The sequence below is a fragment of the Scomber scombrus genome, chromosome 17, assembly GCF_963691925.1.
Source record: "Scomber scombrus chromosome 17, fScoSco1.1, whole genome shotgun sequence".
In the NCBI taxonomy this organism is placed as follows: Eukaryota; Metazoa; Chordata; class Actinopteri; order Scombriformes; family Scombridae; genus Scomber; species Scomber scombrus.
This window is the reverse complement of record NC_084986.1, coordinates 2,475,498-2,502,891: the sequence shown is the minus strand read 5'-3', so window position 1 is coordinate 2,502,891 and position 27,394 is coordinate 2,475,498. Positions and strand designations below refer to the sequence as shown.

Genomic DNA, 27,394 nt, shown 5'->3' with positions numbered 1-27,394 from the left:
ATTTTTATGTCTGTGCTTCTACTTTGCATGTTTTAGTCAGTGTCGACTAATGTTGTTTCATTGTGTCCCTATTTCTATTAATACTCCTTGTTTCTTTGTTTTTCATGTCTTGTATTATGTGTTCAGTTAGAGACTTGACCTCTGCTTCATATTTCCTGAAACTCAACATACTTGCCTGCTGTTCAGCCATGAACAAACAAAGCAACGCAGATAAGACACACACACACAAATACACACACACACACACACACACACACACACACACACACACACACACACACACACAATGGGAGGAGGAACCAACATCTAGGGACTAAAAGTGAAAGTATTCAGTCATTCTTTTATAGTCAACAGAGCAGAAGGCGGCAAACAGCAAGTCTGAGGCAGGTGAGTGTTAATATTGCTGTGAGGAATTATTGATCTATCCGCTCATTACTGATCATATTTTTTGTTTAGGTGATTAAACTGTTTGAGAAAAATTTGAAATCACAGTGTTGATATCTTCATAATATTGTTTCTCTTCTTTCCGTGGTTTCTGTGTCATCACAGCAATGTAATGTGACTTAATGCTGAGCTCTAAATAGGAGAAGTCACAGTTAACAATAACACAGATGCAGTGGTGTGCACAAGGGGGGGCAGGGGCGGTCGCCCCCCCTCGTGGCCCAATTGTTGAAAAACGTGCGCTAAAGTGCCCTCTTGGGAGCCAAAACACATGCTAAGGTGCCCTCGTCAGTGGCGAGAACGCGCTGTATGTGCCCTTTTTTTTTCTTTTCGCCCCTGCCCTTCAAAAAGTCTGTGCACGCCACTGCACAGATGTTTATGTGAAGTCTGTTTGTTGGATTTAAACCAGAGTCAAAGTTGATCTTTGTGATGACTAGAAAACACACATGGTTGTAGTTAAAGTCATGTAAACTAATAAGAAGCTAATAACTTGAGAGGCAGGACTGGGTTTATTATAATGTGTATGTGTGTGTGTGTGTGTGTCTCCAGTGTTATTGGTTTACCTCTCAGACTCCAGAAGATGAAGGAAGAAGAGGAAGAGGAGGATGGAGCAGAGTCTCTAATATCCAGCTGTCCATCTATGAAGAGTGACCGGTCTAAAGGTCATCCTCCATACTTCAGTAATGAACCTGGACCCTCAGACACAAAGTAAGAGACTGTTTCTACTGTAAACTGACCTGAAGAATTTACAGGAGATAAATGTTTATAATGTGTTATATTCATTCACAGTTCTGGGTCATTTATCAGTATTGAACAATGACTTCAGTCTTTCTCTGACTTTCAAGTTAATGTGTGTAGAATACTAACTGGGTTTGGGTTAATGTATAACTATAGATAATACAATACAAAGAAGACAACCCTCCAGTAAAGAACAATGGGAGGAGGACAGTTAGGCAGTAAAGGCAGTCATAAACGTGTTTTATATCCACATGAGGAAAACCAAGTACACACATGCTCATAGACACACGTATTTGTCTTTATACCTTGTGAGGATCCTAATAGACATGATGCATCCATTAGCCCCTTACCCTAACCTTAAACATCACAACCAAATCCCTAAACTGAACCTAAACCCAATTCTAGCCTTAACATTTAGACCAGTTCTTAACCCTCAATTTGCCTTTTGAAGTTGTGAGGATCGTCCTTGTCCTCACAAAGCAGGTTTTCAACTGAAATGGGTTAATAAGATAAGATAAGATAAGATAAGATAAGATAAGATAAGATAAGATATTCCTTTATTTGTCCCGCAAAGGGGAAATTTGCATTATTACAGCAGCAAAGTGGACAGTAAAAATAGAATAGAAGAGCAGCAATAAGAAAGAATAAAGAACAATACAAATAATTGTGACATTATTTACAGTATTTACAAGAGTAAATAATAGATATGTATATAGTAGATACGCACATACACACACAGTTACAGTAAAGAAGAAAGATAGCAGACAACAGGTTTGGAGTCAATGTGAAACTATTTAGTCTGTGTAAAGTCAACAGAGCAGAATGAGCTCAAAGTGTGTTTGCAGAAGGAGGAGAACAGTGTGTCTTTTGTGCATGTCTTTAATCATGTGTTTCTGTGTCACATGTTTAAATTAAATTCATACCTGACAATATGCAGCAGCAAATGTCCTGTATGTAACTTTGTATCATCTACTCTGCTCTATTTTAAGATTATAGATCATGGTTTGTTGTTGATTGTTAATAACAATCTGTTGAATGCTATATTCACATCATTTTGTATAAGAAACTAAACATTTGTGACAATTTTTAGTTAAAGCTTGTTGTGTGTAACAGTGGAGGGGCGTTCCAACAGGACATCATCGGGTACAGATATATTTTGTTATAAAATAAATTGTAGTAATGTTAAACAACTCCAACCCAACCTGTTTTTCTTGTTTGTTGGTTTTCTTGTTCTTTGACAGTCAGATGCTGCAACACATTAAAAAAAAGAAAAGAAAAAATTTCCACTGTACATACAGTATATATGGCCACGTTTCCCTGTAGAGGATGGATTTAAACCAGAGTCAAAGTTGATCTTTGTGTTGACTAGAAAACACACATGGTTGTATTGGGTTTATTATACTGTGTGTGTGTGTGTGTGTGTGTGTGTGTGTGTGTGTGTGTGTTTGTCTGCAGTGTTACTGGTTTACCTCTGAGACTCCAGAAGATGAAGGAAGAGGAGGAAGAGGAGGATGGAGCAGAGTCTGTAGTATCCAGCTGTCTGTCTATGAAGAGTGACCGGTCTAAAGGTGATGGTCCAGTCTTCAGTAATGAACCTGGACCCTCAGACACAAAGTAAGAGACTGTTTCTACTGTAAACTGACCTGAAGATGATTCAGTGAGATGGTTTTATTTTGAGGGAATTTTATTTTGAAATATCATCAATAGCGTTAATATTATACAGTGTAGGATGACCAAAATCATGATACACAACAAGGTTCACCGGATTATCATACTACAACAGTTATTTCAGGAAAAAAAAAATTGCATATTTTTGGGTAATTTTATTTTGAAATTTCGTCAATAGCGTTAATATTATTCACTGTAGTCTCACCAAATTCACTCCACACAGCAAGGGTCACCTGATAATCATACTACAACAGTTATTTCAGAAAAAAAACTTGCATATTTCTGGGGAATTTTATTTTGAAATATCGTCAATAGCGTTAATATTATACAGTGTAGGATGACCAAAATCATGATACACAACAAGGGTCACCTGATAATCATACTACAACAGTCATTTCAGAAAAAAAATCTTTTTGCATATTTTTGGGGAATTTTATTGTGAAAAATCGTCAATAGCGTTAATATTATACAGTGTAGGATGACCAAAATCATGCTACACAACAAGGGTCACCTAATAATCATACTACAACAGTTATTTCAGGGGGGAAATTTTTTTAATATTTTTGGGGAATTTGATTGTGAAAAATCGTCAATAGCGTTAATATTATACAGTGTAGGATGACCAAAATCATGATACACAACAAGGGTCACCTGATAATCATACTACAACAGTCATTTCAGGGGGGAAAAAAATTGTATATTTTTGGGGAATTTGATTGTGAAAAATCGTCAATAGCGTTAATATTATACAGTGTAGGATGACCAAAATCATGATACACAAAAGGGGTAACCTGATAATCAATACTACAACAGTCATTTCAGAAAAAAAAATCTTTTTGTATATTTTTGGGGAATTTGATTGTGAAAAATCGTCAATAGCGTTAATATTATACAGTGTAGGATGACCAATATCATGATACACAAAAGGGGTAACCTGATAATCATACTACAACAGTCATTTCAGAAAAAAAATCTTTTTGCATATTTTTGGGGAATTTTATTGTGAAAAATCATCAATAGCGTTAATATTATACAGTGTAGGATGACCAAAATCATGATACACAACAAGGGTCACCTGATAATCATACTACAACAGTTATTTCAGGGGGGGGAAAAATTGTATATTTTTGGGGAATTTGATTGTGAAAAATCGTCAATAGCGTTAATATTATACAGTGTAGGATGACCAAAATCATGATACACAACAAGGGTCACCTGATAATCATACTACAACAGTCATTTCAGAAAAAAAATCTTTTTGCATATTTTTGGGGAATTTGATTGTGAAAAATCGTCAATAGCGTTAATATTATACAGTGTAGGATGACCAAAAACTTGCTACACAACAAGGGTCACCTGATAATCATACTACAACAGTTATTTCAGGGGTGAAAAAAATTGTATATTTTTGGGGAATTTTATTGTGAAAAATCGTCAATAGCGTTAATATTATACAGTGTAGGATGACCAAAATCATGATACACAACAAGGGTCACCTAATAATCATACTACAACAGTTATTTCAGGGGGGAAAAAAATTGTATATTTTTGGGGAATTTTATTGTGAAAAATCGTCAATAGCGTTAATATTATACAGTGTAGGATGACCAAAATCATGATACACAACAAGGGTCACCTGATAATCATACTACAACAGTCATGTCAGACAAAAAATCTTTTTGCATATTTTTGGGGAATTTTATTTTGAAAAATCGTCAATAGCGCTAATATTATACAGTGTAGGATGACCAAAATCATGATACACAACAAGGGTCACCTGATAATCATACTACAACAGTTATTTCAGGGGGAAAAAAATTGCATATTTTTGGGGAATTTTATTTTGAAATATCGTCAATAGCGTTAATATTATATAGTGTAGGAAGACCAAAATCATGCTACACAACAAGGGTCACCTAATAATCATACTACAACAGTCATTTCATGGAGGGAAAAAATTTTATATTTTTGGGGAATTTTATTGTGAAAAATCGTCAATAGCGTTAATATTATACAGTGTAGGATGACCAAAATTATGATACACAACAAGGGTCACCTGATAATCATACTACAACAGTTATTTCAGGGGGGGAAAAATTTTTATATTTTTGGGAATTTGATTGTGAAAAATCGTCAATAGCGTTAATATTATACAGTGTAGGATGACCAAAATTATGATACACAACAAGGGTCACCTGATAATCATACTACAACAGTTATTTCAGGGGGGGAAAAAATTGTATATTTTTGGGGAATTTGATTGTGAAAAATCGTCAATAGCGTTAATATTATACAGTGTAGGATGACCAAAATCATGATACACAACAAGGGTCACCTGATAATCATACTACAACAGTTATTTCAGAAAAAAAATCTTTTTGCATATTTTTGGGGAATTTGATTGTGAAAAATCGTCAATAGCGTTAATATTATACAGTGTAGGATGACCAAAAACTTGCTACACAACAAGGGTCACCTAATAATCATACTACAACAGTCATTTCATGGAGGGAAAAAATTGTATATTTTTGGGGAATTTTATTGTGAAAAATCGTCAATAGCGTTAATATTATACAGTGTAGGATGACCAAAATTATGATACACAACAAGGGTCACCTGATAATCATACTACAACAGTTATTTCAGGGGGGGAAAAAATTGTATATTTTTGGGGAATTTGATTGTGAAAAATCGTCAATAGCGTTAATATTATACAGTGTAGGATGACCAAAATCATGATACACAACAAGGGTCACCTGATAATCATACTACCACAGTCATGTCAGACAAAAAATCTTTTTGCATATTTTTGGGGAATTTGATTGTGAAAAATCATCAATAGCGTTAATATTATACAGTGTAGGATGACCAAAATCATGATACACAACAAGGGTCACCTGATAATCATACTACAACAGTCATGTCAGACAAAAAATCTTTTTGCATATTTTTGGGGAATTATATTTTGGAAAATCGTCAATAGCGTTAATATTATACAGTGTAGGATGACCAAAATCATGATACACAACAAGGGTCACCTGATAATCATACTACAACAGTTATTTCAGGGGGGAAAAAATTGCATATTTTTGGGGAATTTTATTTTGAAATATCGTCAATAGCGTTAATATTATACAGTGTAGGATGACCAAAATCATGCTACACAACAAGGGTCACCTGATAATCATACTACAACAGTTATTTCAGGGGGGAAAAATTGCATATTTTTGGGTAATTTTATTTTGAAATATCGTCAATAGCGTTAATATTATACAGTGTAAGATGACCAAAATCATGCTACACAACAAGGGTCACCTAATAATCATACTACAACAGTCATTTCATGGAGGGAAAAAATTGTATATTTTTGGGGAATTTTATTGTGAAAAATCGTCAATAGCGTTAATATTATACAGTGTAGGATGACCAAAATCATGCTACACAACAATGGTCACCTGATAATCATACTACAACAGTTATTTCAGGGGGAAATTTTTTTTATATTTTTGGGGAATTTGATTGTGAAAAATCGTCAATAGCGTTAATATTATACAGTGTAGGATGACCAAAATCATGATACACAACAAGGGTCACCTGATAATCATACTACAACAGTCATGTCAGACAAAAAATCTTTTTGCATATTTTTGGGGAATTTTATTGTGAAAAATCGTCAATAGCGTTAATATTATACAGTGTAGGATGACCAAAATCATGCTACACAACAATGGTCACCTGATAATCATACTACAACAGTCATTTCAGAAAAAAAATCGTTTTGCATATTTTTGGGGAATTTTATTGTGAAAAATCGTCAATAGCGTTAATATTATACAGTGTAGGATGACCAAAGTCATGCTACACAACAATGGTCACCTGATAATCATACTACAACAGTCATTTCAGAAAAAAAATCTTTTTGCATTTTTTTGGGGAATTTGATTGTGAAAAATCGTCAATAGCGTTAATATTATACAGTGTAGGATGACCAAAATCATGATAGACAACAAGGTTCACCGGATTATCATACTACAACAGTTATTTCAGGAAAAACATTGCATATTTTTGGGTAAATTTATTTTGAAATATCGTCAATAGCGTTAATATTATTCACTGTAGTCTCACCAAATTCACTCCACACAACAAGTGTCACCTGATAATCATACTACAACAGTTATTTCAGAAAAAAAAATTGCATATTTTTGGGTAATTTTATTTTGAAATATCGTCAATAGCGTTAATATTATACAGTGTAGGATGACCAAAATCATGCTACACAACAAGGGTCACCTGATAATCATACTACAACAGTCATTTCAGAAAAAAGATCTTTTTGCATATTTTTGGGGAATTTGATTGTGAAAAATCGTCAATAGCGTTAATATTATACAGTGTAGGATGACCAAAATCATGATACACAACAAGGTTCACCGGATTATCATACTACAACAGTTATTTCAGGAAAAAAAAAATTACATATTTTTGGGTAAATTTATTTTGAAATATCGTTAATAGCGTTAATATTATTCACTGTAGTCTCACCAAATTCACTCCACACAACAAGGGTCACCTGATAATCATACTACAACAGTTTTTTCAGGGGGGAAATTCTTTTTATATTTTTGGGGAATTTGATTGTGAAAAATCGTCAATAGCGTTAATATTATACAGTGTAGGATGACCAAAATCATGATACACAACAAGGGTCACCTGATAATCATACTACAACAGTCATGTCAGACAAAAAATCTTTTTGCATATTTTTGGGGAATTTGATTGTGAAAAATCATCAATAGCGTTAATATTATACAGTGTAGGATGACCAAAATCATGATACACAACAAGGGTCACCTGATAATCATACTACAACAGTCATTTCAGAAAAAAAATCTTTTTGCATATTTTTGGGGAATTTTATTGTGAAAAATCGCCAAAAGCGTTAATATTATACACTGTATACTCAACAAAATCATGCTACACAACAAGAGTCACCTGATAATCATACTACAACAGTTATTTCATAAAAAAAATCTTTTTGCATATTTTTGGGGAATTTGATTGTGAAAAATCATCAATAGCGTTAATATTATACAGTGTAGGATGACCAAAATCATGCTACACAACAAGGGTCACCTAATAATCATACTACAACAGTTATTTCAGGGGGGAAATTTTTTTTATATTTTTGGGGAATTTGATTGTGAAAAATCGTCAATAGCGTTAATATTATACAGTGTAGGATGACCAAAATCATGATACACAACAAGGGTCACCTGATAATCATACTACAACAGTCATTTCAGAAAAAAAATCTTTTTGCATATTTTTGGGGAATTTTATTGTGAAAAATCGTCAATAGCGTTAATATTATACAGTGTAGGATGACCAAAATCATGATACACAACAAGGGTCACCTGATAATCATACTACAACAGTCATGTCAGACAAAAAATCTTTTTGCATATTTTTGGGGAATTATATTTTGGAAAATCGTCAATAGCGTTAATATTATACAGTGTAGGATGACCAAAATCATGATACACAACAAGGGTCACCTAATAATCATACTACAACAGTTATTTCAGGGGGGAAAAAATTGCATATTTTTGGGGAATTTTATTTTGAAATATCGTCAATAGCGTTAATATTATACAGTGTAGGATGACCAAAATCATGCTACACAACAAGGGTCACCTGATAATCATACTACAACAGTTATTTCAGGGGGAAAAAAATTGCATATTTTTGGGTAATTTTATTTTGAAATATCGTCAATAGCGTTAATATTATACAGTGTAAGATGACCAAAATCATGCTACACAACAAGGGTCACCTAATAATCATACTACAACAGTCATTTCATGGAGGGAAAAAATTGTATATTTTTGGGGAATTTGATTGTGACAAATCGTCAATAGCGTTAATATTATACAGTGTAGGATGACCAAAATCATGCTACACAACAAGGGTCACCTGATAATCATACTACAACAGTTATTTCAGGGGGAATTTTTTTTAATATTTTTGGGGAATTTGATTGTGAAAAATCGTCAATAGCGTTAATATTATACAGTGTAAGATGACCAAAATCATGATACACAACAAGGGTCACCTGATAATCATACTACAACAGTCATTTCAGAAAAAAAATCGTTTTGCATATTTTTGGGGAATTTTATTGTGAAAAATCGTCAATAGCGTTAATATTATACAGTGTAGGATGACCAAAATCATGCTACACAACAAGGGTCACCTGATAATCATACTACAACAGTTATTTCAGGGGGGAAAAAATTGCATATTTTTGGGGAATTTTATTTTGAAATATCGTCAATAGCGTTAATATTATACAGTGTAGGATGACCAAAATCATGCTACACAACAAGGGTCACCTGATAATCATACTACAACAGTTATTTCAGGGGGAAAAAAATTGCATATTTTTGGGGAATTTTATTTTGAAATATCGTCAATAGCGTTAATATTATACAGTGTAAGATGACCAAAATCATGCTACACAACAAGGGTCACCTAATAATCATACTACAACAGTCATTTCATGGAGGGAAAAAATTGTATATTTTTGGGGAATTTTATTGTGAAAAATCGTCAATAGCGTTAATATTATACAGTGTAGGATGACCAAAATTATGATACACAACAAGGGTCACCTGATAATCATACTACAACAGTTATTTCAGGGGGGGAAAAAATTGTATATTTTTGGGGAATTTGATTGTGAAAAATCGTCAATAGCGTTAATATTATACAGTGTAGGATGACCAAAATCATGATACACAACAAGGGTCACCTGATAATCATAATACAACAGTTATTTCAGGGGGGGAAAAAATTGTATATTTTTGGGGAATTTGATTGTGAAAAATCGTCAATAGCGTTAATATTATACAGTGTAGGATGACCAAAATCATGATACACAACAAGGGTCACCTGATAATCATACTACAACAGTCATGTCAGACAAAAAATCTTTTTGCATATTTTTGGGGAATTTGATTGTGAAAAATCGTCAATAGCGTTAATATTATACAGTGTAGGATGACCAAAATCATGATACACAACAAGGGTCACCTGATAATCATACTACAACAGTCATGTCAGACAAAAAATCTTTTTGCATATTTTTGGGGAATTTGATTGTGAAAAATCGTCAATAGCGTTAATATTATACAGTGTAGGATGACCAAAATCATGATACACAACAATGGTCACCTGATAATCATACTACAACAGTCATTTCAGAAAAAAAATCTTTTTGCATATTTTTGGGGAATTTGATTGTGAAAAATCGTCAATAGCGTTAATATTATACAGTGTAGGATGACCAAAATCATGATACACAACAAGGGTCACCTGATAATCATACTACAACAGTTATTTCAGGGGGAAAAAAATTGCATATTTTTGGGGAATTTTATTTTGAAATATCGTCAATAGCGTTAATATTATACAGTGTAGGATGACCAAAATCATGCTACACTACAAGGGTCACCTAATAATCATACTACAACAGTCATTTCATGGAGGGAAACAATTGTATATTTTTGGGGAATTTTATTGTGAAAAATCGTCAATAGCGTTAATATTATACAGTGTAGGATGACCAAAATCATGCTACACAACAAGGGTCACCTGATAATCATACTACAACAGTTATTTCAGGGGGGGAAAAAATTGTATATTTTTGGGGAATTTGATTGTGAAAAATCGTCAATAGCGTTAATATTATACAGTGTAGGATGACCAAAATCATGCTACACAACAAGGGTCACCTGATAATCATACTACAACAGTTATTTCAGGGGGAAAAAAATTGCATATTTTTGGGTAATTTTATTTTGAAATATCGTCAATAGCGTTAATATTATACAGTGTAAGATGACCAAAATCATGCTACACAACAAGGGTCACCTAATAATCATACTACAACAGTCATTTCATGGAGGGAAAAAATTGTATATTTTTGGGGAATTTGATTGTGACAAATCGTCAATAGCGTTAATATTATACAGTGTAGGATGACCAAAATCATGCTACACAACAAGGGTCACCTAATAATCATACTACAACAGTCATTTCATGGAGGGAAAAAATTGTATATTTTTGGGGAATTTTATTGTGAAAAATCGTCAATAGCGTTAATATTATACAGTGTAGGATGACCAAAATCATGCTACACAACAATGGTCACCTGATAATCATACTACAACAGTTATTTCAGGGGGAAATTTTTTTTATATTTTTGGGGAATTTGATTGTGAAAAATCGTCAATAGCGTTAATATTATACAGTGTAGGATGACCAAAATCATGATACACAACAAGGGTAACCTGATAATCATACTACAACAGTCATGTCAGACAAAAAATCGTTTTGCATATTTTTGGGGAATTTTATTGTGAAAAATCGTCAATAGCGTTAATATTATACAGTGTAGGATGACCAAAATCATGCTACACAACAATGGTCACCTGATAATCATACTACAACAGTCATTTCAGAAAAAAAATCGTTTTGCATATTTTTGGGGAATTTTATTGTGAAAAATCGTCAATAGCGTTAATATTATACAGTGTAGGATGACCAAAATCATGCTACACAACAATGGTCACCTGATAATCATACTACAACAGTCATTTCAGAAAAAAAATCTTTTTGCATTTTTTTGGGGAATTTGATTGTGAAAAATCGTCAATAGCGTTAATATTATTCACTGTAGGATGACCAAAATCATGCTACACAACAATGGTCACCTGATAATCATACTACAACAGTTATTTCAGAAAAAAAAAATTGCATATTTTTGGGTAATTTTATTTTGAAATATCGTCAATAGCGTTAATATTATACAGTGTAGGATGACCAAAATCATGCTACACAACAAGGGTCACCTGATAATCATACTACAACAGTCATTTCAGAAAAAAGATCTTTTTGCATATTTTTGGGGAATTTGATTGTGAAAAATCGTCAATAGCGTTAATATTATACAGTGTAGGATGACCAAAATCATGATACACAACAAGGTTCACCGGATTATCATACTACAACAGTTATTTCAGGAAAAAAAAAATTACATATTTTTGGGTAAATTTATTTTGAAATATCGTCAATAGCGTTAATATTATTCACTGTAGTCTCACCAAATTCACTCCACACAACAAGGGTCACCTGATAATCATACTGCAACAGTTATTTCAGGGGGGAAATTCTTTTTATATTTTTGGGGAATTTGATTGTGAAAAATCGTCAATAGCGTTAATATTATACAGTGTAGGATGACCAAAATCATGATACACAACAAGGGTCACCTGATAATCATACTACAACAGTCATTTCAGAAAAAGAATCGTTTTGCATATTTTTGGGGAATTTTATTGTGAAAAATCGTCAATAGCGTTAATATTATACAGTGTAGGATGACCAAAATCATGCTACACAACAATGTTCACCTGATAATCATACTACAACAGTCATTTCAGAAAAAAAATCGTTTTGCATATTTTTGGGGAATTTGATTGTGAAAAATCGTCAATAGCGTTAATATTATACAGTGTAGGATGACCAAAATCATGATACACAACAAGGGTCACCTGATAATCATACTACAACAGTCATTTCAGAAAAAAAATCGTTTTGCATATTTTTGGGGAATTTTATTGTGAAAAATCGTCAATAGCGTTAATATTATACAGTGTAGGATGACCAAAATCATGATAGACAACAAGGTTCACCCGATTAACATACTACAAAAGTTATTTCAGAAAAAAAGAAATTGCATATTTTTGGGTAATTTTACTTTGAAATATCGTCAATAGCGTTAATATTATACACTGTAGGATGACCAAAATCATGCTACACAACAAGGGTCACCTGATAATCATACTACAACAGTCATTTCAGTTAAAAAAATCTTTTTGCATATTTTTGGGGAATTTGATTGTGAAAAATCGTCAATAGCGTTAATATTATACAGTGTAGTCTCACCAAATTCACTCCACACAACAAGGGTCACCTGATAATCATACTACAACAGTCATTTCAGAAAAAAGATCTTTTTGCATATTTTTGGGGAATTTGATTGTGAAAAATCGTCAATAGCGTTAATATTATACAGTGTAGGATGACCAAAATCATGATACACAACAAGGGTCACCTGATAATCATACTACAACAGTCATTTCAGAAAAAAAATCTTTTTGCATATTTTTGGGGAATTTTATTGTGAAAAATCGTCAATAGCGTTAATATTATACAGTGTAGGATGACCAAAATCATGATACACAACAAGGTTCACCGGATTATCATACTACAACAGTTATTTCAGGAAAAAAAAAATTACATATTTTTGGGTAAATTTATTTTGAAATATCGTCAATAGCGTTAATATTATTCATTGTAGTCTCACCAAATTCACTCCACACAACAAGGGTCACCTGATAATCATACTACAACAGTTATTTCAGGGGGGAAATTCTTTTTATATTTTTGGGGAATTTGATTGTGAAAAATCGTCAATAGCGTTAATATTATACAGTGTAGGATGACCAAAATCATGATACACAACAAGGGTCACCTGATAATCATACTACAACAGTCATGTCAGACAAAAAATCTTTTTGCATATTTTTGGGGAATTTGATTGTGAAAAATGGTCAATAGCGTTAATATTATACAGTGTAGGATGACCAAAATCATGATACACAACAAGGGTCACCTTACAATCATACTACAACAGTCATTTCAGAAAAAAAATCTTTTTGCATATTTTTGGGGAATTTTATTGTGAAAAATCGTCAATAGCGTTAATATTATACAGTGTAGGATGACCAAAATCATGATACACAACAAGGGTCACCTGATAATCATACTACAACAGTTATTTCAGGGGGAAATTTTTTTTATATTTTTGGGGAATTTGATTGTGAAAAATCGTCAATAGCGTTAATATTATACAGTGTAGGATAACCAAAATCATGCTACACAACAAGGGTCACCTAATAATCATACTACAACAGTTATTTCAGGGGGGAAATTTTTTTTATATTTTTGGGGTATTTGATTGTGAAAAATCGTCAATAGCGTTAATATTATACAGTGTAGGATGACCAAAATCATGATACACAACAAGGGTCACCTGATAATCATACTACAACAGTCATTTCAGAAAAAAAATCTTTTTGCATATTTTTGGGGAATTTTATTGTGAAAAATCGTCAATAGCGTTAATATTATACAGTGTAGGATGACCAAAATCATGCTACACAACAATGGTCACCTGATAATCATACTACAACAGTTATTTCAGGGGGAAATTTTTTTTATATTTTTGGGGAATTTGATTGTGAAAAATCGTCAATAGCGTTAATATTATACAGTGTAGGATGACCAAAATCATGATACACAACAAGGGTCACCTGATAATCAGACTACAACAGTCATTTCAGAAAAAAAATCGTTTTGCATATTTTTGGGGAATTTGATTGTGAAAAATGGTCAATAGCGTTAATATTATACAGTGTAGGATGACCAAAATCATGATACACAACAAGGTTCACCGGATTATCATACTACAAAAGTTATTTCAGGAAAAAAAAAAATTGCATATTTTTGGGTAAATTTATTTTGAAATATCGTCAATAGTGTTAATATTATTCACTGTAGTCTCACCAAATTCACTCCACACAACAAGTGTCACCTGATAATCATACTACAACAGTTATTTCAGAAAAAAAAAATTGCATATTTTTGGGTAATTTTATTTTGAAATATCGTCAATAGCGTTAATATTATACAGTGTAGGATGACCAAAATCATGATACACAACAAGGGTCACCTGATAATCATACTACAACAGTCATTTCAGAAAAAAAATCTTTTTGCGTATTTTTGGGGAATTTGATTGTGAAAAATCGTCAATAGCGTTAATATTATACAGTGTAGGATGACCAAAATCATGATACACAACAAGCTTCACCGGATTATCATACTACAACAGTTATTTCAGGAAAAAAAAAATAGCATATTTTTGGGTAAATTTATTTTGAAATATCGTCAATAGCGTTAATATTATTCACTGTAGTCTCACCAAATTCAATCCACACAACAAGGGTCACCTGATAATCATACTACAACAGTTATTTCAGGGGGGAAATTCTTTTTATATTTTTGGGGAATTTGATTGTGAAAAATCGTCAATAGCGTTAATATTATACAGTGTAGGATGACCAAAATCATGATACACAACAAGGGTCACCTGATAATCATACTACAACAGTCATTTCAGAAAAAAAATCTTTTTGCATATTTTTGGGGAATTTGATTGTGAAAAATCGTCAATAGCGTTAATATTATACAGTGTAGGATGACCAAAATCATGCTACACAACAAGGGTCACCTAATAATCATACTACAACAGTTATTTCAGGGGGGAACATTTTTTTATATTTTTGGGGAATTTGATTGTGAAAAATCGTCAATAGCGTTAATATTATACAGTATAGGATGACCAAAATCATGATACACAACAAGGGTCACCTGATAATCATACTACAACAGTCATTTCAGAAAAAAAAATCTTTTTGCATTTTTTTGGGGAATTTTATTGTGAAAAATCGTCAATAGCGTTAATATTATACAGTGTAGGATGACCAAAATCATGCTACACAACAATGGTCACCTGATAATCATACTACAACAGTTATTTCAGGGGGAAATTTTTTTTATATTTTTGGGGAATTTGATTGTGAAAAATCGTCAATAGCGTTAATATTATACAGTGTAGGATGACCAAAATCATGCTACACAACAAGGGTCACCTAATAATCATACTACAACAGTTATTTCAGGGGGGAACATTTTTTTATATTTTTGGGGAATTTGATTGTGAAAAATCGTCAATAGCGTTAATATTATACAGTGTAGGATGACCAAAATCATGCTACACAACAAGGGTCACCTGATAATCATACTACAACAGTCATTTCAGAAAAAAAATCTTTTTGCATTTTTTTGGGGTATTTTATTGTGAAAAATCGTCAATAGCGTTAATATTATACAGTGTAGGATGACCAAAATCATGATACACAACAAGGGTCACCGGATTATCATACTACAACAGTTATTTCAGGAAAAAAAAAATTGCATATTTTTGGGTAAATTTATTTTGAAATATCGTCAATAGTGTTAATATTATTCACTGTAGTCTCACCAAATTCACTCCACACAACAAGTGTCACTTGATAATCATATTACAACAGTTATTTCAGGAAAGAAAATTGCATATTTTTGGGGAATTTTATTTTGAAATATCGTCAATAGCGTTAATATTATACAGTGTAGGATGACCAAAATCATGCTACACAACAAGGGTCACCTGATAATCATACTACAACAGTCATTTCAGAAAAAAAATCTTTTTGCATATTTTTGGGGAATTTTATTGTGAAAAATCGTCAATAGCGTTAATATTATACAGTGTGGGATGACCAAAATCATGATACACAACAAGGTTCACCGGATTATCATACTACAACAGTTATTTCAGGAAAAAAAAAATTGCATATTTTTGGGTAAATTTATTTTGAAATATCGTCAATAGCGTTAATATTATTCACTGTAGTCTCACCAAATTCACTCCACACAACAAGGGTCACCTGATAATCATACTACAACAGTTATTTCAGGGGGGAAATTCTTTTTATATTTTTGGGGAATTTGATTGTGAAAAATCGTCAATAGCGTTAATATTATACAGTGTAGGATGACCAAAATCATGATACACAACAAGGGTCACCTGATAATCATACTACAACAGTCATGTCAGACAAAAAATCTTTTTGCATATTTTTGGGGAATTTGATTGTGAAAAATGGTCAATAGCGTTAATATTATACAGTGTAGGATGACCAAAATCATGATACACAACAAGGGTCACCTGACAATCATACTACAACAGTCATTTCAGAAAAAAAATGTTTTTTCCATATTTTTGGGGAATTTTATTGTGAAAAATCGTCAACAGCGTTAATATTATACAGTGTAGGATGACCAAAATCATGATACACAACAATGGTCACCTGATAATCATATTACAACAGTTATTTCAGGGGGGAAATTTTTTTTATATTTTTGGGGAATTTGATTGTGAAAAATCGTCAATAGCGTTAATATTATACAGTGTAGGATGACCAAAATCATGCTACACAACAAGGGTCACCTAATAATCATACTACAACAGTTATTTCAGGGGGGTAATTTTTTTAATATTTTTGGGGAATTTGATTGTGAAAAATCGTCAATAGCGTTAATATTATACAGTGTAGGATGACCAAAATCATGATACACAACAAGGGTCACCTGATAATCATACTACAACAGTCATGTCAGACAAAAAATCTTTTTGCATATTTTTGGGGAATTTGATTGTGAAAAATGGTCAATAGCGTTAATATTATACAGTGTAGGATGACCAAAATCATGATACACAACAAGGGTCACCTGATAATCATACTACAACAGTCATTTCAGAAAAAAAATCTTTTTGCATATTTTTGGGGAATTTTATTGTGAAAAATGGTCAATAGCGTTAATATTATACAGTGTAGGATGACCAAAATCATGATACACAACAAGGTTCACCGGATTATCATACTACAACAGTTATTTCAGGAAAAAAAAAATTGCATATTTTTGGGTAATTTTATTTTGAAATATCGTCAATAGCGTTAATATTATTCACTGTAGTCTCACCAAATTCACTCCACACAGCAAGGGTCACCTGATAATCATACTACAACAGTTATTTCAGGAAAAAAAAAATTGCAGATACTGCAACACATAAAAATAACAGAAAAAAATAAGGAGGCCAAAAACACTTCTACATGTACAGTACAGTATATATACAGTATGACCATGTTTCCCTGTAGAGGTTCTGCACCTCTGTAATCAATATATAAGCCTGTGTGTTTGGGGGAAATGTGTTTGGCAGTGATAACTCAGAGGATTTCCTGTTCAGCAAGAGGCTTGGTCTGTGCTCCATGGCTTACAGTAAACAAAGAGGCAGGAGGAGCAAACAGGGAGTGAAAGTGAAAGTATTCAGTCTTTCTTCATTTATTATACTGTGTATGTGTGTGTGTCTCCAGTGTTACTGGTTTACCTCTCAGACTCCAGAAGATGAAGGATTCAAAGGAAGAGGAGGACGGAGCAGAGTCTGTAATATCCAGCTGTCGGTCTATGAAGAGTGACTGGTCTAAAAGTGATCCTCTAGACTTCAGTAATGAACCTGGACCCTCAGACACAAAGTAAGAGACTGTTTCTACTGTAAACTGACCTGAAGATGATTCAGTGTCATTTAACCTGGGGGCAGGTTTTTAACATAAACCTGCCCCCAGGGACTAAAGATGGAAATTAGCCACTGGCTATAATCTTGTGTATTTACATCTATGTTTTTGATTAATATGCATTGTCCCTGTAATCTTAAATAGAAAAAAACCCAAAACAAACAAACACCACTTATTAGTTGCTTCAACCAATATTTTTCGAGTGTGGTGGAGTGCATTATCCTGCTGAAAGAGGCCACTGCCATCACTGAATACTGTTGCCATGGCGGTGTATACTTGGTCTGCAACAAAGTTTATGTTAGCATTGCTTGGAACATCAAACTGCCTCCCCCGGCTTGCCCTATTCCCATAGTCCTATCTTGGTGCCATCTCTTACCCAGGTAAATGATGCACATGCACCTGACCATCCACATGGTGTAAAAGAAAACGTGATTCATCAGACCAGGCCACTTTCTCCCATTCTCCATGGCCCAGTTCTGATGCTCATATAGGAGCTTTTTGGCAGTGGACAGTATTCAGCATGGGCACTCCAATCTATTATGCACTGTGTGTTCTGACACCTGTCTGTTATAGCCAGCATTAACTTTTTTTTTAGCAATTTGTACAACAGTAGCCCTTGCTTCCCACATGCATAAGTGAGTCTTGGACGGCCATAACCCTGTTGCAGGTTCATTGGTTGTCCTTCTTCGGACCACTTTTGGTAAGTTCTGACCACTGCATACTGGGAAGATGTGTAGCCATTTTGGAGATGCTCTGACTCAGCCCTTATTAGTTTCTCAGATCCTCACACTTGCAAATTCTTCCTGCTTCCAAAACATCAACTTCATGAAATGACTGTTCGCTGGCTGCCCAATATATCCCACCCCTTGACAGGTGCCATTTTAATAAGATAATCAATGTTATTCACTTTGCCTGTCAGTGGTTTTAATGTTTTGGCTGAATGGTGCATATCCAGTTTGCAGCTGTAGACAAAATGTTTAGAACATACGGAAGGATAACCATTCGTCATTGTTAATAAATATACTGTTGTCATTATTAAATCATGAACCTGCACCATGTTTCATCTTACATCTGTAATAACTAATGATATGTTTAAAACAATTGTTGTTTCTACAGACAGCGAACAGAGTCTGTAATATCCAGCTGTCTGTCTATGAAGAGTGACCGGTCTAAAGGTTATCCTCCATTCTTCAGTGATGAACCTGGATCCTCAGATACAAAGTAAGAGACTGTTTCTACTGTAAACTGACTGAAGATGATTCAGCCAGATAAACATAACTTTTTCATGTTAACCAGAGACAGAGAAAGGGCTGCTATTGGTATTTGATTTTCCAGTAAAAAGATTAGTAGATAACCCAGTGTAATATTTCCTTAGGGTTTAGTAATGAGTCAAATTGTATCAGTCTATATTTACTAAAGTAAAACTGCGAGTTTAGTCTCTCTTCTTCTTCTTCTTCTTCTTCTTCTTCTTCTTCTTCTTCTTCTTCTTCTTCTTCTTCTTCTTCTTCTTCTTCTCTGGTTCATTGTTGTGTTTATCTAATTACTTTTGAACTTTTGCAATTTATTTATTATATTGAATGCAACTTGTGAGCTGTTGGTTGGCCTCCACTAATGTCATGTGTCATAAAGAATGTTTTCAGGACGTCCTAAAGGATCCACTCTCTACCAGCTGTGGACACTGGTTCTGCAAATAGTGCATCATGTCATACTGGAACCAGTCTGCTTCATCGGGAGACTCCTCCTGTCCCCAGTGTGGAGAAGGATCCACAACAAGACCTGTACTGCAGACAGACAGACCAGCACTGTACAAACTAAGGCTGAAGATCTGTCTGCTGATGTCATCATCTCTGAAAACAGGACAGGTATCTACCTCCTCCATCCTACTCTACATTAACACAGTGAGACATATTTCTTTTTAATTATACTTTTCTTTTTCTCTTTCAGCAGAAAGTGATCTGCAGGAGGTTTTAGATCAACATCAGATCAGTCTGAGCAGCACATGTGGATGTGTGACTCAAGGAACTGATGAAGCAGGAAGTGAAATCCTCCTCAACAGCAGCTACACTGAAGTCTACATCACAGAGGGACAGAGTGAAGAGGTTAATACACAACATGAGGTGAGGCAGCTTGAAACAGCTTCCAAGATGAAGACCCTCCATGACACTCCAATCAAGTGTCAGGACATCTTTAAAGTCTTACCTGACCAACAGAAACACATCAGAGTCGTTATGATGAACGGCGTCGCTGGTGTTGGAAAAACCTTCTTAGTGCAGAAGTTCACTCTGGACTGGGCACAGCGATCCAAAAACCAAGATATCAGTCTGCTGATTCTGTTCTCATTCAGGGCGCTGAACTTGATCAAAGATGAGCAGTACAGTCTGCTCATGCTGATCTATGAATTCTATCCAACATTACAGAAGCTCACAGCAGAGAAGCTCGCTGTCTGTAAAGTTTTGTTCATCTTTGACGGCCTGGATGAAAGCAGACTTTCACTGGATTTCAACAACAGTGAGGTAGTGTCTGATGTCACACAGAAGTCATCAATCAGCGTGCTGTTGACGAACCTCATCAAGGGGAAGCTGCTTCCCTCGGCTCTCATCTGGATTACTTCCAGACCTGCAGCAGCCAATCAGATCCCTCCTACATGTGTTGATAGGGTAACAGAAGTACAAGGCTTCACTGATGCCCAGAAGGAGGAGTACTTCAGGAGGAGATTCAGTGATGGAGAGCAGTCCAGCACAATCATCTCACACATCAAGACATCCAGGAGCCTCCACATCATGTGTCACATCCCAGTCTTCTGCTGGATCACTGCTACAGTTCTGGATCACATGTTGACTACAAACCAGAGAGGAGAGCTGCCCAAGACCCTGACTGACCTGTACTCACACTTCATGCTGGTTCAGACAAAGAGGAAGAAGAACAAGTATGATGAGGGACATGAGACGAGTCCACAGGAGCTGACGGAGGCTGACAGGAACCTTCTTCTGAAGCTGGGGAGGCTGGCGTTTGAACAACTGCAGAAAGGAAACATCATGTTCTACCAAGAAGACCTGGAGCAGTGTGGTCTTGATGTCACAGAGGCCTCAGTGTTATCAGGATTTTGTACAGAGATCCTTAAAAGTAAAAAGACTGTGATATTCCAGAAAACAGTCTACAGTTTTGTTCATCTGACTGTTCAGGAGTTTTTGGCTACAGTCTACATGTACCACTGTTACACTAGCAGGAACACACAGGTACTGAAGGACTTCCTGGGAGAAGACAAACTTTCTGCCAATGTCAGAAACAATGATAGCTGTGGCTCATCACTGGATGACTTCCTGAAAGGAGCCATGGAGAAATCTCTAGAAAGTAAAAATGGCCACCTGGACCTGTTTGTTCGCTTCCTTCATGGCCTCTCTCTGGAGTCCAACCAGAGTCTCTTAGGAGACCTTCTGGGTCAGACAGAGAACAGTCCAGAAATCATCCAGAGAGTCATCAAAAATCTGAAGGAGATGGACAAAGTTGATATCTCTCCTGACAGAAGCATCAACATCTTCCACTGTCTGATGGAGATGAACGACCGCTCAGTACATCATGATATCCAAGAGTTCCTGAAGTCAGAGAAGAGATCAAAGAAGAAGAAACTCTCTGAGATCCACTGCTCAGCTCTGGCCTACATGCTGCAGATGTCAGAGGAGGTTCTGGATGAGTTGGACCTGAAGAAGTACAACACATCAGAGGAGGGACGACTGAGACTGATCCCAGCTGTGAGGAACTGCAGAAAGTCTGTGTAAGTCCAGATGTGATTACTGATTAGTATTATAAATCAGTGTAAATTAGTAACTAATTCTTCAAATATGAATATTTGTATTATTATTATTAGTGTTGTTTATAGCTGAAATAATATCAGTTGCCACAGATGTTCTTCAGCTGTTTCAAATGCTGTGAGTGCAAATCATGTCTATTTTGTTAGTTGGTTGTGTTCACAGCTTTCAGTTAATGAACATAGTTATTCTATTTACTTAGTTTAGTTCATTAATATAATTTATATCAGGAATTATGTACATTTGTATGAATCTAACTATCTAGCTAACTTCTAGTAATTTTGGATTTCAGTTTTTTCCTCTATTTGTTTTTCCTTTGTGTGACAGAAGCGTCATTCACACCTGCTAAAACAAATTAAGGACTTTAGAGGTTGTGGTTGAGGTTTTTATTACAGCAGCTTTTTTATCATGGCATATATCAGTGTTTTACATTTATCAGTGAATACAGTAAAGTTATTATTAAATGAGAAGGTTTTGCAGATAGCATATAATCAGACAGACACTGTTTTCACCTCTATGATTAAGAGTTCAAATTAAGATCTGTATCATTTTCTAAAGAAGATTTCTGAAGTCAGCGAGAATTGCTTTCATCGTCATTTTTTTCTAAATGGTTTCTAAAACCTTCAAAACCTTTCATTACATTAACCAACATTAGCCTTCATAAAGTACTAGTCATACAAAACTAAACCAGAGTGTGTTGAACTGAGCAATTGTCAGTTATTTCTAATGAATTCAACTTTTTATTTTAAAGAAAAAAGCCATGTTTCATTATTTTGTTTTTAAGTGTTTATGATATTCTGTTGGTTCCACAAAGAAACTCAGGTGTTTTCTGTCTTGTTGGTGTAGAGAAGAGTAGTAGCAGGGAATGCACAGATGTCTGATGAATATAAAAGAGCACAATGGTAGAATTCAACTGTTTTGTATCCTGTTGAATTTCTACAAGTTTTTTGTTGGTGATGTTTGTTGACCATTTGAATGTTATGAGTACGGCTATGACAACAAATTTCCACCTGGGGACAATAAAGAAAGAATCTGAATCTGAAATTTAAAAAGATCTTAAAGTTTCCTCTCTATCATATGTTGTAATATATGTGTCATTACAGACTTTCTGGCTGTGGACTCTCAGAGACTCACTGTGAAGTTGTGGCCTCAGCTCTGAAGTCCAACCCTCATCTAACAGAGCTGGACCTGAGTGAAAGAGACCTGCCTGATTCAGGAGTGAAGCTTCTCTCTGCTGGACTAAAGAGTCCAAACTGTAGACTGGAGTCTCTGAGGTCAGTTCACTAGTTGTCATTTTGGTAGTTTTTTTATTTTTAATCTAAATGTTCCATTCAAATTCCTCACGGAGGTTTCAAATATTTGGTTCATATATTTTCAGGATTTGCCTGAGCACAAATCTGTAGAATCTTTTTTCTTCAGGAATCTAAAATCCACAGTCTTGTTCTGTGTAAAAATGACTTCTAAAGTTTAAACTAATATGAGGCTTTGGCAGTCGGAGTTACACATATCAAATAAGCATCTTTGTGTTTCTTCAGTGTTTCCTTGCTGAGCTGCAGTGGAGGGATCAAAACTCAAAATTGTGTACTAAATATTCTGGACTATTATTGTAATAACTGAATTGTTCATTCTTATTCAGATTATGGTGCTGCAGTTTGTCAGAGATCAGCTGTGCTTCTCTGGTCTCAGCTCTGAAGGACAACCCCTCCCATCTGAGAGATCTGAATCTGAGTGAAAACAACCTGCAGGATTCAGGAGTGGGGCGGCTGTGTGATTTCATGAGGAATCCAGACTGTATGCTGAAGACTCTGAGGTCAGTTCACTGACTGTCTGTTACGATTGTTGATCTTAATGTTTAACAATTGAACCACATTTATATACCATATATCCATTAAGTTAATTTGTTTTCTATATGTTTTGCTGTACAGAATTTAGTCTTAAAAAAATGCAAAAATGGCGCTCAGGTGGTCGAGTGGTTCGAGTACCGGCCGGCGGACCTTTCTGCATGTCGCACCCCTCTCTCTCCCTTAATTTCCTGTCTCTCTACTGTATAATAAAGGAGTCTATGCCAGAAAAAAAATTGTAAAAGTAAAAATAATAAAATATGACAAAAAAAATTCACATCTATATACTATTGATTAGTACATAGTAATGTTAAACTACAGATTTAAAATCTGAGCATATCTGGTTGGATCATGATTTTAATAACTGAATTATTCTTCAATCTGTCTTCAGATTGTGGTGCTGCAGTTTGTCAGAGACCAGCTGTGATTCTCTGGTCTCAGCTCTGAAGGACAACCCCTCCCATCTGAGAGATCTGGATCTGAGTGAAAACAACCTGCAGGATTCAGGAGTGAAGAGACTGTGTGGTTTTGTGGAAAGTCCAGCCTGTAGACTGGAGGCTCTGAGGTCAGTTCACTTACTTTTACTATTGTTGATCTTAATGTTTAACAACTGAATCTTATTTATATACATATGTAACTTTAATTCATGAGGGCTTATTTGTAAAATATATTTTCATTTTTCACTGTACAAAGTTTAGTCTGTCTTTTATAAAAATGTCCTCTCTTAATTTTTAAAGTAAATAAATGTTTATAATTTTTGGTTAATAGTCACGTGTATATACAGAAGATCCTCTCAACTAATATCTTTTTGAAACTGATCAAGTTTACTTGTTCAAAAATATTTCTTTATTCCATTCTTTAATGTATTTTAAAGAAATATGTCAGATCATTGGTATTAATCCTAACACACACACACACACACACATACACACACACACACACACACACACACACACACATACACACACACACACACACACACACACACACACACACACACACAGACACACAAAGCGACACAGAAAGATGGAGTATTTTTTATTAATCAGTCTTGACATCAATAGGTGTCTTCACATTGTAGAGACATTTGGATGATAGTAGAAGGCTGACATTATAATGATCCATAATAACACAATGACAAAGTCACTCTATTCATTTTAGTGAAAGGCTCATTGATGAGGACATAGTACTTAGAATTACACATTTAAAATATGGACACAATTGATTGGATTATAAACTATTTTTAATTTACATCATTTATTCTTTATTCAGATTGAGGGGCTGCCGTTTGTCAGAGACCAGCTGCGCTTCTCTGGCCTCAGCTCTGAAGTCCAACCCCTCCCATCTGACAGAGCTGGATCTGAGTAAGAACAAGCTGCAGGATTCAGGAGTGAAGCAGCTGTGCAATTTTGTGGAGAATCCAGACTGTAGACTGAAGACTCTGGGGTCAGTTCACTTCTAGCATTGTCGATTTTAATGTTTAACAACTGAACCTAATTTATGTCCATAAATATAAACTATTTTTTATCCATATTTTTTATTTTTGACTGTACAAAATTTGGTGTGTAGTTATATGACAGGTTCTTAAAGAAACTGTAGAAAATGTCCACTGTTAGTTGTTCAAGTTAATTCATGTGTATATTAAAAGAATAACATCTGGATCTGTGCAATGACAAAGTCTATATTATATTGTTTTAATGAGTAATGTCTGATCATTAATATTGATCCTTCAGATCCTTTTTTATGAATCAGTGTTGACATGAATGTGTATTTGAATATTTGGGTGACATGTGGATGATGTCTGTTGAAGGCTGATATTATGATGATCCACAGTAACACAATGAGAAAGACACTGTTCATTTTAGCGACACAGTACATTTTAGCAAAATGCTCATTGATGATGACAGAAATGTTGTATTACACATGTAAAACCTGATTACATTTGATTGGATTATGTATGTATTATGTATTTGTTTAGAGTGACATAATTAATTCTTTGTTTAGATTCTGGTGCTGCGGTTTGTCAGAGATCAGCTGTGATTCTCTGGTATCAGCTCTGAAGTCCAACCCCTCCCATCTGAGAGTGCTGGATCTGAGTGGAAACAAGCTGCAGGATTCAGGAGTGAAGCATCTGTGTAATTTCCTGGAGAGTCCTCGCTGTGAACTGGAGACTCTGGGGTCAGACACCATTTTTTACCTCTGTGCTGATTGATATGATGTGACAGTTCTGATGATAATAAACTGCAGACATTAAGTTAATATTATGCTGAGCCACACTGAGTAATGGAAATGTTTTCTTTTTCAGTGGTTAAGTCCATTGACTGCACATTTAAAATCTTGATATAACAAGAAAAGTCCAACACTGGATAATTTACTCTGATACTGGTAATAATACTACTAATAAAAAAGTATTATGAACAGGTTTTAATCTACATCGTTTATTCTTTTTTCAGACTGAGATCCTGCACTTTGTCAGAGATCAGTTGTGCTACTCTGGTCTCAGCCCTGAAGTCCAACCCCTCCCATCTGAGAGTGCTGGATCTGAACTACAACAACCTGCGGGATTCAGATGTGAAGCCACTGTTCGATCTTAAAGACAGTAAAGAATGCAGACTGGAGACTCTGAGGTCAGTAGAGTTGGATTCAGTCCATGCTCTCAGTTTAGTATTAAACACAGTCAGTATCAAAGTAGAATTTCCTGGTGAAGCTCCAACTTTCTCAGTGCTGCTTTCCTCAGTGAAGCGTTGAGAGGAGAATAGTGACAGGCTTCAGGATTGGACAGAAAGACAAAGAGAGAGATAACAGTCAGCCAATCAGATGAGCCAGAAGCTTGTTGTGATCATGTGTTTGAGTTGATGTGAAGACGACTGTTGTTGTTGATGTCTGCAGGAAATAAAGATGGATTACAGCTGACAGCCTTACAAGATGTATAGAGACAGTGGTCCTCATCATCAAACTGTCACACCATCATATCTGATCTCAAAGTGTTTGTTCTCTAATTTCAACACTAAACAATTGATCAGTTCATCTTTGTCAGAGCTCTAAGATCAGTCTGACTGCAGCCTGCAAATCACTGGCTCTGATTTCACACAAGCATCATTATGTTTAGTAACCATGTCGTCTTTATACAGACCAGAACCTCTGCTGAAGTCCAGGAATCACAGCAGCTGTTTAGCTGAGAGCTCTGACTGATTGTCATGTGATGATTTAAAAGCAGGAAATATCTTCAAATCCCACAGAGACTGTAGCTTTAAACTTTGGACTGAAGTCCCTGCTGCTCTTTATACTGGATGTGCTGCATCACTGACTGACAGCTGATGAAGTGAGTCTCACTAAACACTGATTTTTGACCTCTGTTGATTCTTCTTCTCCCATCAGACGGAAGTGGTGATCTCTGTCAGAGTGTGAGTGAACATCCAGGAGTGTTGAGAGAGGATCAGCGGGATCCTGATGATCGATCTGGACCGGAGCCTGGATCTGGATTTTGTCATCTTCACTTAAGTCTCTTCACTGAACTGAACAATTATCTCTGGATTTT

General features: G+C 34.9%; 1 pseudogene; it reads left to right on the top strand.

Moving 5' to 3' along the window:
• The first annotated feature begins 1,036 nt into the window (after positions 1-1,036).
• LOC133997233 (NACHT, LRR and PYD domains-containing protein 12-like) lies at positions 1,037-27,394 on the top strand (annotated as a pseudogene).